Source organism: Aythya ferina, assembly GCF_964211825.1.
Source record: "Aythya ferina genome assembly, chromosome: 7".
Lineage (NCBI taxonomy): Eukaryota > Metazoa > Chordata > Aves > Anseriformes > Anatidae > Aythya > Aythya ferina.
The window spans coordinates 3,479,310-3,492,509 of record NC_140302.1 but is presented as its reverse complement, the minus strand read 5'-3'; the positions used below and the strand labels follow the sequence as shown (position 1 = coordinate 3,492,509).

At 41.3% G+C, this 13,200-nt stretch overlaps 1 long non-coding RNA gene across 1 annotated transcript in view; it reads right to left on the bottom strand.

The window, feature by feature from the left end:
• Nucleotides 1-13,200, bottom strand: part of LOC311440068 — a 599,898-nt gene that overhangs the window by 462,388 nt on the left and 124,310 nt on the right. Inside the window, exons 11-18 of the long non-coding RNA XR_014695191.1 lie at nt 11,470-11,536; nt 11,293-11,390; nt 10,630-10,773; nt 8,625-8,710; nt 7,480-7,568; nt 6,021-6,182; nt 5,472-5,564; nt 1,277-1,393 (exon numbers count right to left, since the gene is read on the bottom strand). This is a non-coding gene — a long non-coding RNA (uncharacterized lncRNA). The remainder of the gene's footprint in view (nt 1-1,276; nt 1,394-5,471; nt 5,565-6,020; nt 6,183-7,479; nt 7,569-8,624; nt 8,711-10,629; nt 10,774-11,292; nt 11,391-11,469; nt 11,537-13,200) is intronic.

The following is a 13,200-nucleotide window of genomic DNA, read 5'->3' as shown; positions in this document are numbered from 1 at the left end:
GCAAAGTAAATTATAATGTAACATCTGCCTTTTTTTAGAGCATCATTTTATGGAGACAGAGTAATAAATCTGCAAGACCAGATCAGCTTTGGTCAAGTCCCACCATGCAGAAGTATTTGCTGCTCTGGCTAGCACAGTGCATATCATTCTTGGACAGCAAGATCATCCCCTTGTGTTCACTTTTAAAAATGTTTCCAGTCAAAGCCTCCCGTGCTGCGGACTGCTAAGTTCTCTACTAGCAAAGAAGCAGGAAGGCACACTGATATCACACTGGTCTCCAAACAAAAGAAAAGCAAAACTTAAATCACTGCTGAATACAGTAGGGCTAACAAATGCCAATGCTCCACTTAAGATTACATTTTTGCTCTCACTCTTCCTACGCTGTGGAATGTAATTCTGCTCCACAAACGATCCCACTGAAGCCAGATAAAGCTTGACAGCAAAATAGCAATCAACAAAAGGATCTGAATCTGATCTGGTGGCTTCCCTAAACCAGTTTCAAAGTTTTCAGCAAAGCTTTTGTAGATGGTTTTCCGTTTAATTTCCTAGCTCGGTTGAAGAACTGACAAATTAATTATTTGCCTAACTGTTCATATATAGCAGGCACAGTATTTTAGTTAACTGGACAAAAGGCACCATCCAGCCTGGAGGAAGAATTTGTTTCATCAGAAGCATTAAGAGCAAATCCTAATTAATACACAAGACAAGTCCATTTTAAGAACCACTTCTCAAGACTTTATCAGATATTAATTTAAAGCAAGGATGGCACACGGTGCACTTGCTTGAATACCAATAACCCACAATGCTTTTCCAAATCAAAAACGTTAAACAGAAGTGCTATGGACTAAAGTTTAGGAATAAGTTTTACTGATATTTTCAGATAAAATTATTTCCTGTGGGATTTTACCATCATCTAATAGGATATGATACAATAGAAAACGTATCCTAATGCATTATCTCTTATATTGCCTTGGTTTCAGATGAATAGCTTGTTTTAGGTCTCAAAATGAAAGGCCCATTCAGCATTTCAAAGGCAGCTATCAGTGGAGAATATCTCCACAAGAGGGTCCTAATGCCACAAGTGGACTGACCCCACTGTAGCAAGCAAAACCATCTCACCCTGGAAAACTTAACTTGATTTTATTCATGCCAATTAACGCAAACACTATCACTAATGCAGGCACTGAGCCAGAAAGAAAATATAAACAATTTAACTTCTGGCATGCTGATGACTGAGCAAAACATTACAAGTTTGAACTTTGTGCCCAAAACACACCACAAAATCCATCTGCCTGCCACAGTATGCACTGGTCGTGCTACAGCATATTGCTCCTTCCTTGAGAAGAGACAAACGGTGATGCTGTTCAGGATTTGTCTGAAACAAGGCTTTGAGCTGGGAAAAAAAAAAAAAAAAAAAAAAAAAAAAAAAAAAAAAAGGTTAGGAAGCCATTATCACTGTGTTTTCCTTGCCCAGCACCACCAGAGTACCTGAACATAACTGTGCTAGGCTGATGTTAATGCAAGCACCCATTTAGCACCACAGCATAGATATTTCAGGCTGCACCAGGACTCTGGACAACTCCCTCTCCGGGCCATCTCCGGGAGCAGATTGCTCAGAGCAAGTTCTTACTATTTTGCAGTACTGCAAAATAAACTGGTAACCAGCTAGTTTGCATTTTGTAACTGAATGCTTATTTTATTAAGCAATGCCAAGAAATCAAGCAGTACTAAATGAACAGCAAGATCAGACGATCATGATTCCACAGCATATGGGAGAGTGAACAGTTTGGGTAATTCTACTGAACTTCCTTGGTTCTTCCTTTACTTGCTCTTTCTGCCATTTCTTCAACAGTAACTGGTAAAACACTCGCTCAACTCTCATTTTTTGCTTCATTTTTTTTTTAAAACCATGCCAAACATGGGAATTTGGTGCACTTGTACATGCATTCCCATGCCTCGCCCTCTCAGTGGTTTGCTTAGGCTAGTCACGTATCGTATACATCGTTCAACACTGCGAGACAATACATTTTTTCCCCAAATCCTATCTGTCATTTCTTTCCAGATTCTTTCTAATAATTTTCAAACTGGCATCCATATGCCTTCCTGGCACATGCACTGTTCTGCTATTTTAAGTGAGATTTTAAATTTATTTGGGATCAGTCTTCAGAAGACAAAATCTTTTGCAAGCTTTCACTGTCGAATGACATGAAACTTTGCTTCAATTTCTTATTACAGGCTTTTAAGATGCAGGCACTTACTCTACAATTCACACTGAACCTTTTTCCCCCAAAGAAATCAGATTTTAATAGCACATATTAGTCATACCCCTGTCACATTATTTCAAAAATTCTCTTGGTTCCCAAGAGGCTTTTCCTTTTCAGAAACAAGTGAGCTTTACTTATAACATGAGATGTTTCAACTAAGTTCACTCTAGACAAAGTAAAATGGGATGGTAAAACACAGGCTGAGCCCTCAGAAGAAAATGTTTAAGTTGGCTGAAATGCCACTTTAAGCAATTTCTAATTTTACTTTTCTTTGCCTTCAACAAATGTAGCATTAGCCCATCTAATGATGTGTGAGTACTTCACAGGAACACAGACCGAGTGACAGCTTGCTCTGAACATTTGTTCTTTGCTCAATCTCCTCGAGATGCACTAGTCAGTTATTCCAGTTTTGTAGGATTTCCAGAACTTGTGTGATAGCTCCCCAGTGCTTACAAAGTAATGGTCTGGTTTTGAGTGTAGGAGTGATGTCACCCCTTAATTACTGATCCAAAATGGAAGTCAGCATATAAGAAATGTAATACAGCCCCCCAAAGGTCCTCTTGCCAGCTTCTTGGCTACATGAAAGCATTTAATCTATCCATACTTCACAAGCTGATTGTTACATCCCTGTGAGTTATGCCTATAAAGGAAAACACACAAGACTTACTCTGAAACATCACCTAAATTCAGTTAAAGCTAAATAGTTTCTTAGTTGCTTAAGAAAAATCACAGATTTTGCAATTTGTCACAGTTTCACGTAAATAAGTAAAGCTGCAGAGGAGGGCAGTTCACCTGAAATTCAGTCTCATTGGAAATGAGGAATGGTAACTTACATCATACAAAAATAAAAAGAGAAGGATGAAAAGCTTAGTTTGAAGTTCCAAATGAAAATCCTGTAAATGATGAAACATTACATGACATAAAGCATTTTGTTCTTCACAAAGATCTATAAAAACTAACATTTTTTCAAAACTTGTCGTGCTCAAAAATTCAATCCTCCATCAAAAATAGAATGACTTACTCTGATCTAAGAAGAGTAATGGGACTGTACAGATATGCAGGTATCTCCCCTCAGGCAGCTCACTCTGGCACTAAGACCACAACACCTGTGGTTTTTTCCACGAAGAGATTAAGCTTCAAAGTCCATTTCACTGAGCTGTACCACAGCAAAGTGTCTCAGTTAAGCCATAGCAATACTCTCACTGAAACCCAACAAACAAAACCCATGCACACGGACATGTAGCACAGGGGTGGGATTCTTCTCCCCTGACTTTTCAGTAGGAGAAACATTGAACTGTTAACTGATCTTCAAGTAAGGGAGCTCCATACATTTCATTTTCCAAATCGCTGTAATGATGCCCTTAATATCTAATTATGTTCTTTGACAACCACGTTAGTCTGGGGCTGGTGTTTTCTCCAGCAGCAGGGCAAAACCTTCTCAGGACTACAGACCTCTCTAAAGCAAACAAAAATCCTACACTGTAAAACAGATTCGCAGATTAAAAAAAAAAATATTTAAAAAATCAGCCTCATCAATTTCACCTTGAAAGCAACATGGTAAGGAGAAAAATATATTTGTGCCCTTTCATGTCCATCTTCTTGGAAAAAAAAAAAAGATTTAAAAGCCTTCCTGTTTACCCACCTTAATTTTCATTTAGACTGTTTTGCTGGCGGGATGGGAACTGACAGTGATTCTGACACTGTCAGTGAAGAGAAGCTGAAATTGAAACTGAGCAGGAAATAAATAAAGGCAATCCACATGGAATTCTTCAGTTTCAATTAGCTTCTACCGATGTCTGTCCGGAGGAGAGGGGAGAACATGCCTTTTCGTTCGGCCCTACAACCTGTCCCCTAAGAGCAGATGCTGCAGAGCCGACTGGGCAGGAACAAAGCAAGGAGCTGCTGGGGGAAGCAGACTCCCGAGGCCACTGAAATGGCGATGACACCTTTGGTACCTGTAACATCAGAATCTGAGAGAAGTGGAATCACTGCTGGTTCTCCTAATGTTTGTCCTAATTAAGGAAATGGGAGGTTCTACCAGGGGTGACATTAATCTTATTCATCTTCTCCCTCTGCTAGCTTGCTAGGATGCTGCAAGTAGAGCAGCGGAATGTATTGAAAGTCCAACATAGTGGGTGGTTAGGGAGAGATTGGTGAGTCAACTGCTAGTCCCCTTACACGGGCACATAAAGCCTGGTTTGTCTGAGACCAGTGGGGAACAAAGACCACGTCAGCAAAAAGCACACACAAGGACATAAAGACTGAAGCCCGATCTTCCCTGGAAAAATGGCTTTCTTCTTCCACCTCCTTAAAGGAGAGAGAAAATGATACCCTCAGTGAGGTGTTAACCGGACACCAGAAGTCCCCCAGATGTGCCCCCTTCCACAGACAAAAATACTGCAGGAAGTTCTGCAGGAAGTCAACACGCATGTATGTATTCAGCCTCCTGCTTCTCTGGAAGACAATTTCCGTGACTTCTCGTTTTCTGGTTTGCCTACCGGAGAGCTGGTGTGACAATGCCCTTCCTCCACCCCTTCTCTTGGGAATAGGTGACCCACGGCGTAACATTATCCCATTGGAACAACCTCGTCACCAGCAGGCAGCTGGTGATAGAACCCTTTCGGAGTAACAGAGTTGATCTTTCAGAGGTGCAAAGAATGCCTGCCCTCTGCTTTGAGAATTTCCCTCTGTGATTTTCTGCCTCTACTGTGTTCAGTAACAGCATCTGTTTTGTTTTTTATTTTTTCCCTTGAAAGAAACGCAGGTCATCAAAACAATGTAAGAGAAGCAAACAAATAAAATAAAAAGATGACTCACTAAGACATGATGTGTGCTCACAGTCCGCAGGGTTTGGAGCCACCATTGTCACATGCTAAATGGCAGTGAAGGAACTGTACTGCCAGAAAATGAAGACGTAAGTTTTGCTTTAGCTTCAATTTATGCTTTGAAAATGGAAACCACAAAAGCACTCCACTTTAACAGTATTCATGCTGTAACCCTCCTACTGACCTCTGCATGGAGATGCTGAAAAATTCTATGCTTGAAAGCAATGTAATTAGTAATAATGATTAAGAATCATACAATAACTAGTACTTAAGAAAGAAAAAGAAAAAAAAAAAAAAAGAAAAAAAACACTTTTCGTTGAGAGCTTTCAGTTAAAAGATCAAAAGATAAGAGTAAAAATTATCCAAATCAGTAATTCAATACCTTCAAACAGAAACTGGATCTGCTTTTATGTAGGTGAAGAGTCAGGCATGGCTTAGGTCCTAATCATAAATCCATTGTCTAAACAGATGAGACCTAAAAGGAGGAAAAACTCTGGAGAATATTTCGAGCCAATAAATAAATGAACAAGTATCAACTGATAAGCAGCTTTTTGAGAAGAAAATATCTGTAAAGCAATTGGAAACAAGATATAATGTGTTGCTAGCTTCAACAACACTGATTTACCACTACTAGGTTATTCTGACACAATAATATCATATTCTTATTATACTATCTCCCAACAATCTATTTCCTATCCCTGAATCTTCACGTCCAAAAGCTTCACATGTTTGCTTGACTCTTAGCTGCACACTAGCAGACACTACTGTTCTCTGGCTCACCAAAATGAATGCTCAATCAACCCGATGTCCAGCAGAGATCTCTGCCTGTCCCTTGTATCTCAAATCTCTCTCCTCTGGTCACCGTACCGACTTCTTACAACCTGAGTTACTCACCGCCTGCTACATGCAATTTCTCTGTGCCTCTGCTCACCTCGCTTGGTTTCAGTGACTCTCGAGCCATTCTGGAACTGCTCTTTTATACCATATGCTGTTGCTGTTGAGAAGACTGAGAATATCTTCTGAGCAACTAGTAAAGGCATAAGGCTGTTGATCTTCATATGTTCACTTTCTCAAGATGCTGTCCAACATAAAACTGGAAGGCAAAAATTAGAGCAGACTGTGAGAAGAATTCATCATTAGCACTGCTGGGGTTTAAATCCACCCCATTTCATTTTCCAAGCATACTGTGAAGGCACAGACCACCAAGCCTACTGTTTTTCACCATGACTTCTCTACCCACTTTTTTGTCTGCAGAATCCTCTTTTTTTAGTTAATGTACTCCTCAGGCCAAGCCCCATGTGCTCACCTGAGTGACACACTTGGCACTGCCTGGCACGTTCAAAATTCACAGGCTAACGAGAGTTTGGGACACTTCATGTCTGAAGTGATTTCTGGAGTATTTCACAAATTGGGCTGGAACTTCATAAAACACCTTGGAGTGTTCACATAATTAAGCCTTATGTCACTTCTAGAAGGTTTCCAAGGCAGAGAGATTGGTTTTATAGCAGGCTCTCACACAGTGTTCCCAATCTCATTTTCCCTTGTTCAGGATCTATGTTCGTACCTGTCCAGAAACTCACTGCTTGCTTTTAACCTAAATGCATTTTTCTTCTTCACCATTTTCCTCGTGTGTAAATCTGGTCGTTACCTTACACAATTTACTGCCGTCTGTTGTGGTTTTACCCAGCAGGCGTCTAAGCACCAGACAGCCGTTTGCTCACTGCCCCAGCAGTCGGATGGTGGAGAGAATTGGAAAAAAGGTAACACTTGTGGGTTGAGATAAAGACAGCTTAACAGGGCAGAAAAGGAAAGTTGATAATGATGATAAAAGAATACACAGCGCAAGTGATGCACAGTGCAATTGCTGACCAGTGCTCAGCCAGACCCTGAACAGCAGCAGCCCCATGGCCAACTCCCCCAGTTCATCGTTCAGCAAGACCCATGTGGCACAGGACATCCCTTGGGGTCACCTGTCCTGGCTCTGTCCCCTCCCAGCGCTCCCCCGGGTGCACCTCTGCCCTCCTCCTGGCGGGGCAGCGCGAGGAGCTGCAAGGTCCTTAACTCAGTGAGAGCACTGCTCTGCAGCAGCGAAAGCATCAGGGTTTTTTCTGTGTTTTTCTGTCCTAAATCCGAAACAGCACCACACCAGCTACTAAGCAGAAAATTAACTCTACCCAGCCTAAACCAGGATACCTTCCCTGAACACTGCACTGTTTAGCAGCTCCCAATATTATTGCACATTTCAGACCTGATTTTAACACCTCCTTCTCAAGTCTTCTGGATCATTGTAACCAAAACACAAACTCCATCCATCAGGCACCACCCCACCCCACACCTCAGTCCCCTTCCCTGGTTCAGAGAGGACACTCTCTTACCCCCTAACCACCCACCTACTTCTGCAGCTGAACACACGCCTCAAGTGCTGAGCACCTCAATGTCAGTCTCAAGGGATTCGCATTTTTGCCCTAGCTTTTAATTCCTACTTAAAAGAAAAAAGAAAAACACCCTTCACCTTATGACCAACATCATACACCTTCAACTGTAGACATAAATTCCCTACAGAACTAGACTATTTGTTTGATTTTCTCTGAGAAGAGTTGCTGCATGTTCCAGGAGATGAGCTGTACTTCGCTTCAAAGGCTGTCACCTGTGACTCTCCATGTCTTTGGCTGCACAGACTGTTTCACAGATTAGACTCGCTGCTCATCAGTGCCAATCAGAAACAGTTTTTCCTGTGTTTAGGTTTACACTGACACAACTAACGGAATCAGGCATGTTAACAGCATCTGTGCATATATGGCTGACCAAAAACTACTCAATCTTCTGTTCAGTTCATTTCTTAGAGCTTTTAGGGAGGGATTGGACAAGGATGGGACAGGATTGGGACAAGACAAGAACCTCCTGACCAGATTCACACCATCTTTTATGCCTAGTGTAATAAACAAAAGTTACCTGGGTCACCTGAGGGCAAAATTCTGAACCTGATTTTGAACCAGACCCGTCCTTATTTTCATCAGCTGAGACTTTTAGCCCTAATAACCTTGGTGATCCAAACTTCAGGGACTCTGAAGCTTGCCAGCCAGGACCCCTGCAGAACTTCCCTTACCTACATGCCCAAAATAGCATTTTAATTTCTTCCTTCCTCCTGCCCCGTGGTGCTTCCCTTTCAGCCAGTGTTCACCAGCAGTACCTTCGTAACACCTTCCCTGCCTCAGTTCTGTGAAGTGCCATCCTTACACAGGCAGGCAGCTTCTGAACAGCAAGAGAGCACTCCATGGGACACACGGAATGCAGAAGGAGCTGTCCAGAATAACAGCTGCAAAATGGGGGCCTTGTTCTGCAATGTTGTTAAGAACTGTATGCGTGGCAAAGGAGTGTCGGACAGGCCCTTAAAACAGGGGCCTTCAGCAGCAACCGAGCAAGAGCAAAGTTTTATTTAAGTGCTCACCTGCTCCTGTGTTTGTTCGTTTGATTGATACAAAGCTGCTTTCACCAGTGCAAGTGTGAAATCAATTTCATATAAATTGGAACATACCCACAGAAATCTTATCGCTGCCTGAAGATATATTTCCCTTAGTATGTTTTCTGTTTTCTTCAATCAGCTTTATATTTATAGGGTGGCTGAAAAAGAATGCTATGCATTATTTATTAACATTGATTTTAAACAGAGCCATTCAATTCATAACCATGAATTACCTAAGAAAATAGAGTGTTTATCTTATTTTTTCTCTTTAAAGAAAATTAAGTATTTAATTATTAATAGGATTTTACTGTTGACTTCAGTAAACAAGTCCTTAAAAATTAGAGGGGTATAAAGATAACTAGCCATGGTACAGTTATATAACGTCATCAATAATTCCAGTGTTTACTGCATTTCTTAATTTAAGGAAATACCAGTGCTGATTTAGAAAGGAAGTTGCATCTACTGAAAGACTAAAATAGCCATTTGTTCCAGTATTTTCTTCATTTACATTTGAAAAGGGCTCGTTTTTACCAAAAGCCTTTATCTTCTGTCTAGATCGGTTCTGCTCTGCTGACCACTCATTATGGTAACAGGTTGCAATGAAAAATTCCTTGGAGGACGTAAATCAATTAATCAGTGACATTCGCTTACCGATATTGATTAGGCCATACATTGTTTGACTTCTCCTTTGATTCTTTCTGTCATGAGCAAATGGTTACACCCTTCTTGTAGGGCAGAGGAAGACGGAATTCATGAAAATGGAACAGCTTGGAGGTTTATAAAACTCCCATTTAACTTGAATGGAAAATGGCCAATTAAATACGTTAAATAGCAAATCCCAAAGAAACAGCACAGGTTCAGATCTTTACTCTCACCATGCAAGCCTGTGGTGAGAAGATTTTGAATACTATCATACAAGCTAAAGACCAGCTCAACAGCATCGAGAAATGCAAATCTGCCAAAGCACTAGCCTCCAAGCATTTTCAGATAATACTTTCTTCCTTCAATCTCTTATATACATATATTCACTTGCTCCCGATTTCAATTTCCAGGACTTCAGGTTACCTTCATCCTGTTACATTTGCAATCTTCTGATGATATGTCTGTTATACTGCAAGAGTACATCTCTAGCTGTTCTGCTAATATATTTTTCTGATGATTCTGTTGCTTTATCAATCTTTAAAATGTCAACTTTTTCATTACTGCAGTGTTTTTTATTCCATTAAAAATCTTAAAGTAACTATTAATTTTTTATGGCTTATCAGTTACAATCCATTTATATCCACTCAAAGTGCAACAGTTTATAAAATTGTGTGTTGTATGATATGTGACTGATGAGTTGCTGTAACTTATTAAGCAAAAATATTTCCCTTAGTCTGCTCTTCTGCGATTATTCTTACAGCTGAGAAAGTCTTACGGTCAGGCCAAAGCCTTACTGCTTACGTCTGCGCTTGTTTTTATTGCTCTGCTTAATGAAGTGACCAACAAAGAGACGCAGCCTGCCAGCAACTGGGTATCTTGTAGCCTTAGCACTTCTGCTAACTTCTCAAGCCAAGGCAACTAGGAGAACACACCAGGGCTGGAGGCTCTTGCAAGCCCCCAAGGTGACCCCCATGCAGCTTCTCTCATATTGCACTTTGCCAGTTCACCAACACTGCTGGAGCCAGGGGATTTTTTAGATGCAGCCCTACACTGCTCTATCTCCTATCTTAATACCGCTCTCACATGCCTGGAAATTTGTTTTTCAACGGCCAATTTCTGAAGCCTAATTTACTCGGATAATGTGCTGTCATCACTGCAGTTATCTGCTCACATCTACCAAGTCCTGCTCTGCTTTCTGTGCTGCCCTTTTTTTGTGCCACGTTTCTTGAGCCCCAAGCCCTGAGAGCTCAGCAGACTGCCCACCAGCACCCACCTCTCATTAATGCCCCTGACGTCTCCCAGCTCCACACAACCCCCCTCCACTGCCCGCCTCTTCCCAGGGCTGCTCTTCCTTGCCCAGCCCCTTTCAGTGGAAAGGCATCCTGCGGTTGCCAGCACCACCCCCCTGCTGTCATTGAGAAAACCCTCTCAACACCTGAGAAGCTGCACAGAAGGCAAAGCCAGGGACTGTTTTTTCACGTTTCTCTTCTCATTGCTTTCCTGTACCTCCTCCCTCCTTTCTTATCCTTTGCCACAGCACGGAGATCGTAATTTCATGTCAGCTGTAAAATTACAAGGCCTGTAATCACAAACAGACAAAAAAAAGGCACCTCTATAAATGAAATGCATTAAGAGTCAGCGTACAGTTTATTCTTTACAGCTGTTTCACTACAATGTATATCTGCTGAGACTAGCAATAGAGGGACTGAAGAGTGTCAGTGGGAAAGATGTGTTGTCATCTGGCCGCAAAGCTGTTCAGGATCATCTCAATACAAGTCAGTTCCCCTTGAGAAAGGGGAGATGTGCCACTTTTAGAACGGCCGTTCTGCAAGGGGGGAATGACAACTAAATGCCAAAGGCAGACCTGAACACAGGAAAACAAAAAAAAATCAGGGATGGCTTTGAAGTTTCTAATCTGGTGCTCTGAAGTTTGTGTTTCAGGTTAAGGGTGCTTTTTAAAGGATACAGCGTAGATCTGATTCCTTAGCTTAAGGAGCACCAAGGCAGAAGAAGCGTGCGCGCACACACAGAGTCAGGGACCCCCAGGTGTGCCCGGCTTTAATCAAACAATGGAAAAAACATCAAGAAATTTACCAACCTGTTCAGAGGTGGTCAAAAAACACTGCAGGTTGGCTGATTCTTGCTCTGACTTCTCTGGTCCATTTCATATTTTTGCCCAGTCTGTGTCTTCATAGACTTCTTATTTGAAAAATAATGTTAATTTTTGATAATATGGTTAAAGATCACAAAGACATTTTTCTTACAAATAACTTACATGTATTTTGAATCAAGCCCAAAATGGTTCTAGGGCCATTAGGTAAAGAAGCCTGTCCTTGCTGTCTCTGTCAACAAAATGGAAAAGACAAAGATAAGCTGTTTCCCTGTATCTGCATCAGTAATAAAATACCTAAATCATTTTTCTTTCTATTCATATTTTGTTCACTGCCATACTTTGTCATCGCTTCTGAAAGCTACTGCACTGCAAGTATTCCAAAAGCATTTTTAACTACAGAAAAGGTGAAAGAGAAGACAGTAAATTCATTTGATTTGCTTTGTTTCCAACACAGTTTCATTGATCAGTATTATACATTCCCTGCAATTCTATTGCTCTCATAAAACCCTTCTAGTAATGACTTTGGGGATATATTTTAGGTAGTTAGTAAGTTTAGAAACTGACAGTCTGCCCATGTCATTTCTCTAACTTATCAATATTTCTCTTTTGTTCACACAGAGGGGAAAAAAAAAGCAAAGAATAGAGTAGGTGTGTATCCAACTGAAGACATAGCAGCCTGGAGATTTGAGCGATGTTTTAATTTGCAGTGACTGCGCTCTCATAATTATAAACAAGTGATCTGCAGTCTGATCACACCTCCTGCTGGTCTGCAGAACACGTACCACAGACCTGCCGGCATACAATATCTGAAATATCTTAATCACTCTTTTTTTTTCCCTCCTTCTCTCCCTCCAGAGCAACAAGTACTCTCTGCCTAACCAACAGCAGCAGCGAGCTGTCATGCACGTAGCCCTGCTCTGTCCATGCTCGGGGAACAGCTTTCTCCACCGGAGAAACACTCGTGCCTTTGCCTTTGAAAGCATCCCTGATGTTGCTTCCCCTGCAGGGAGGCAGACACGACCCTTTTCGGACATTGTAAGGTCTGCCAAGGGGAAAGAAGCCCCTCGTCTCCTCCCTCACAGCCACGCCACCTCTGCCAGAGGCCAGCCAGCAGCCCTTGCAGTCTCCAAGAGCCTCAACCCCCACACAGCAACTGAGCTGGGACACTGGTTTAAAAACCACAGGATAACCCCACGGTGAGCCAAGTGTGCTCCTTACATTCCCTTTTCTTTCCACAGGAACTTTGCATTTAGGTAGAAGTATCTCGATTAGAGGTGTGAAAGGCATTTTAACATGTCCATTAATTATTTTTCCATAATTTCAACTTCTGCATAACTTTACAGCACAGATGTTCTTTGCCAGCTAAATACAAAGATGCGTGTAAGTTTTTACATCACGCACGGAGAAATTTACTTAATAGCACTATCAATATGTGTTACAGCATACCTTAAACATCAGTAAAAATACATTTTATAAAACAGAACAGTACAGAAGTTGTACTAAGTGTTGCAATGTCTCATGGGATCATTTGAAAGGAGAAAGAAGTACAATATTCACACTTGGTATTCACAGCCTGTTCATTACACATTTCTAGAAACACATCCCCCCCGTATTTAATTAAAAAGAAAGCTGAAAGAGTAGGAGGAACAAAAATGTTCTCAACTTCAATGACACTATTGGAAAATAATTATTTCAAAACTGCTTATCTGTTAAAAAGCTGGCAAGCTACCAGGATCTTGATTGCTGTAAGCAATTTTATAACTGCTCTACACAGATAAATTTAACAAAGAGAAATTAATTTCAGTCTCGTAATAAGACTCATCTCATTACCAAAACGGCGTCTGTGCTGCAACAGAGCCTGGTGCACAGGGCTGCTGGTAGAGGATTTTGCGT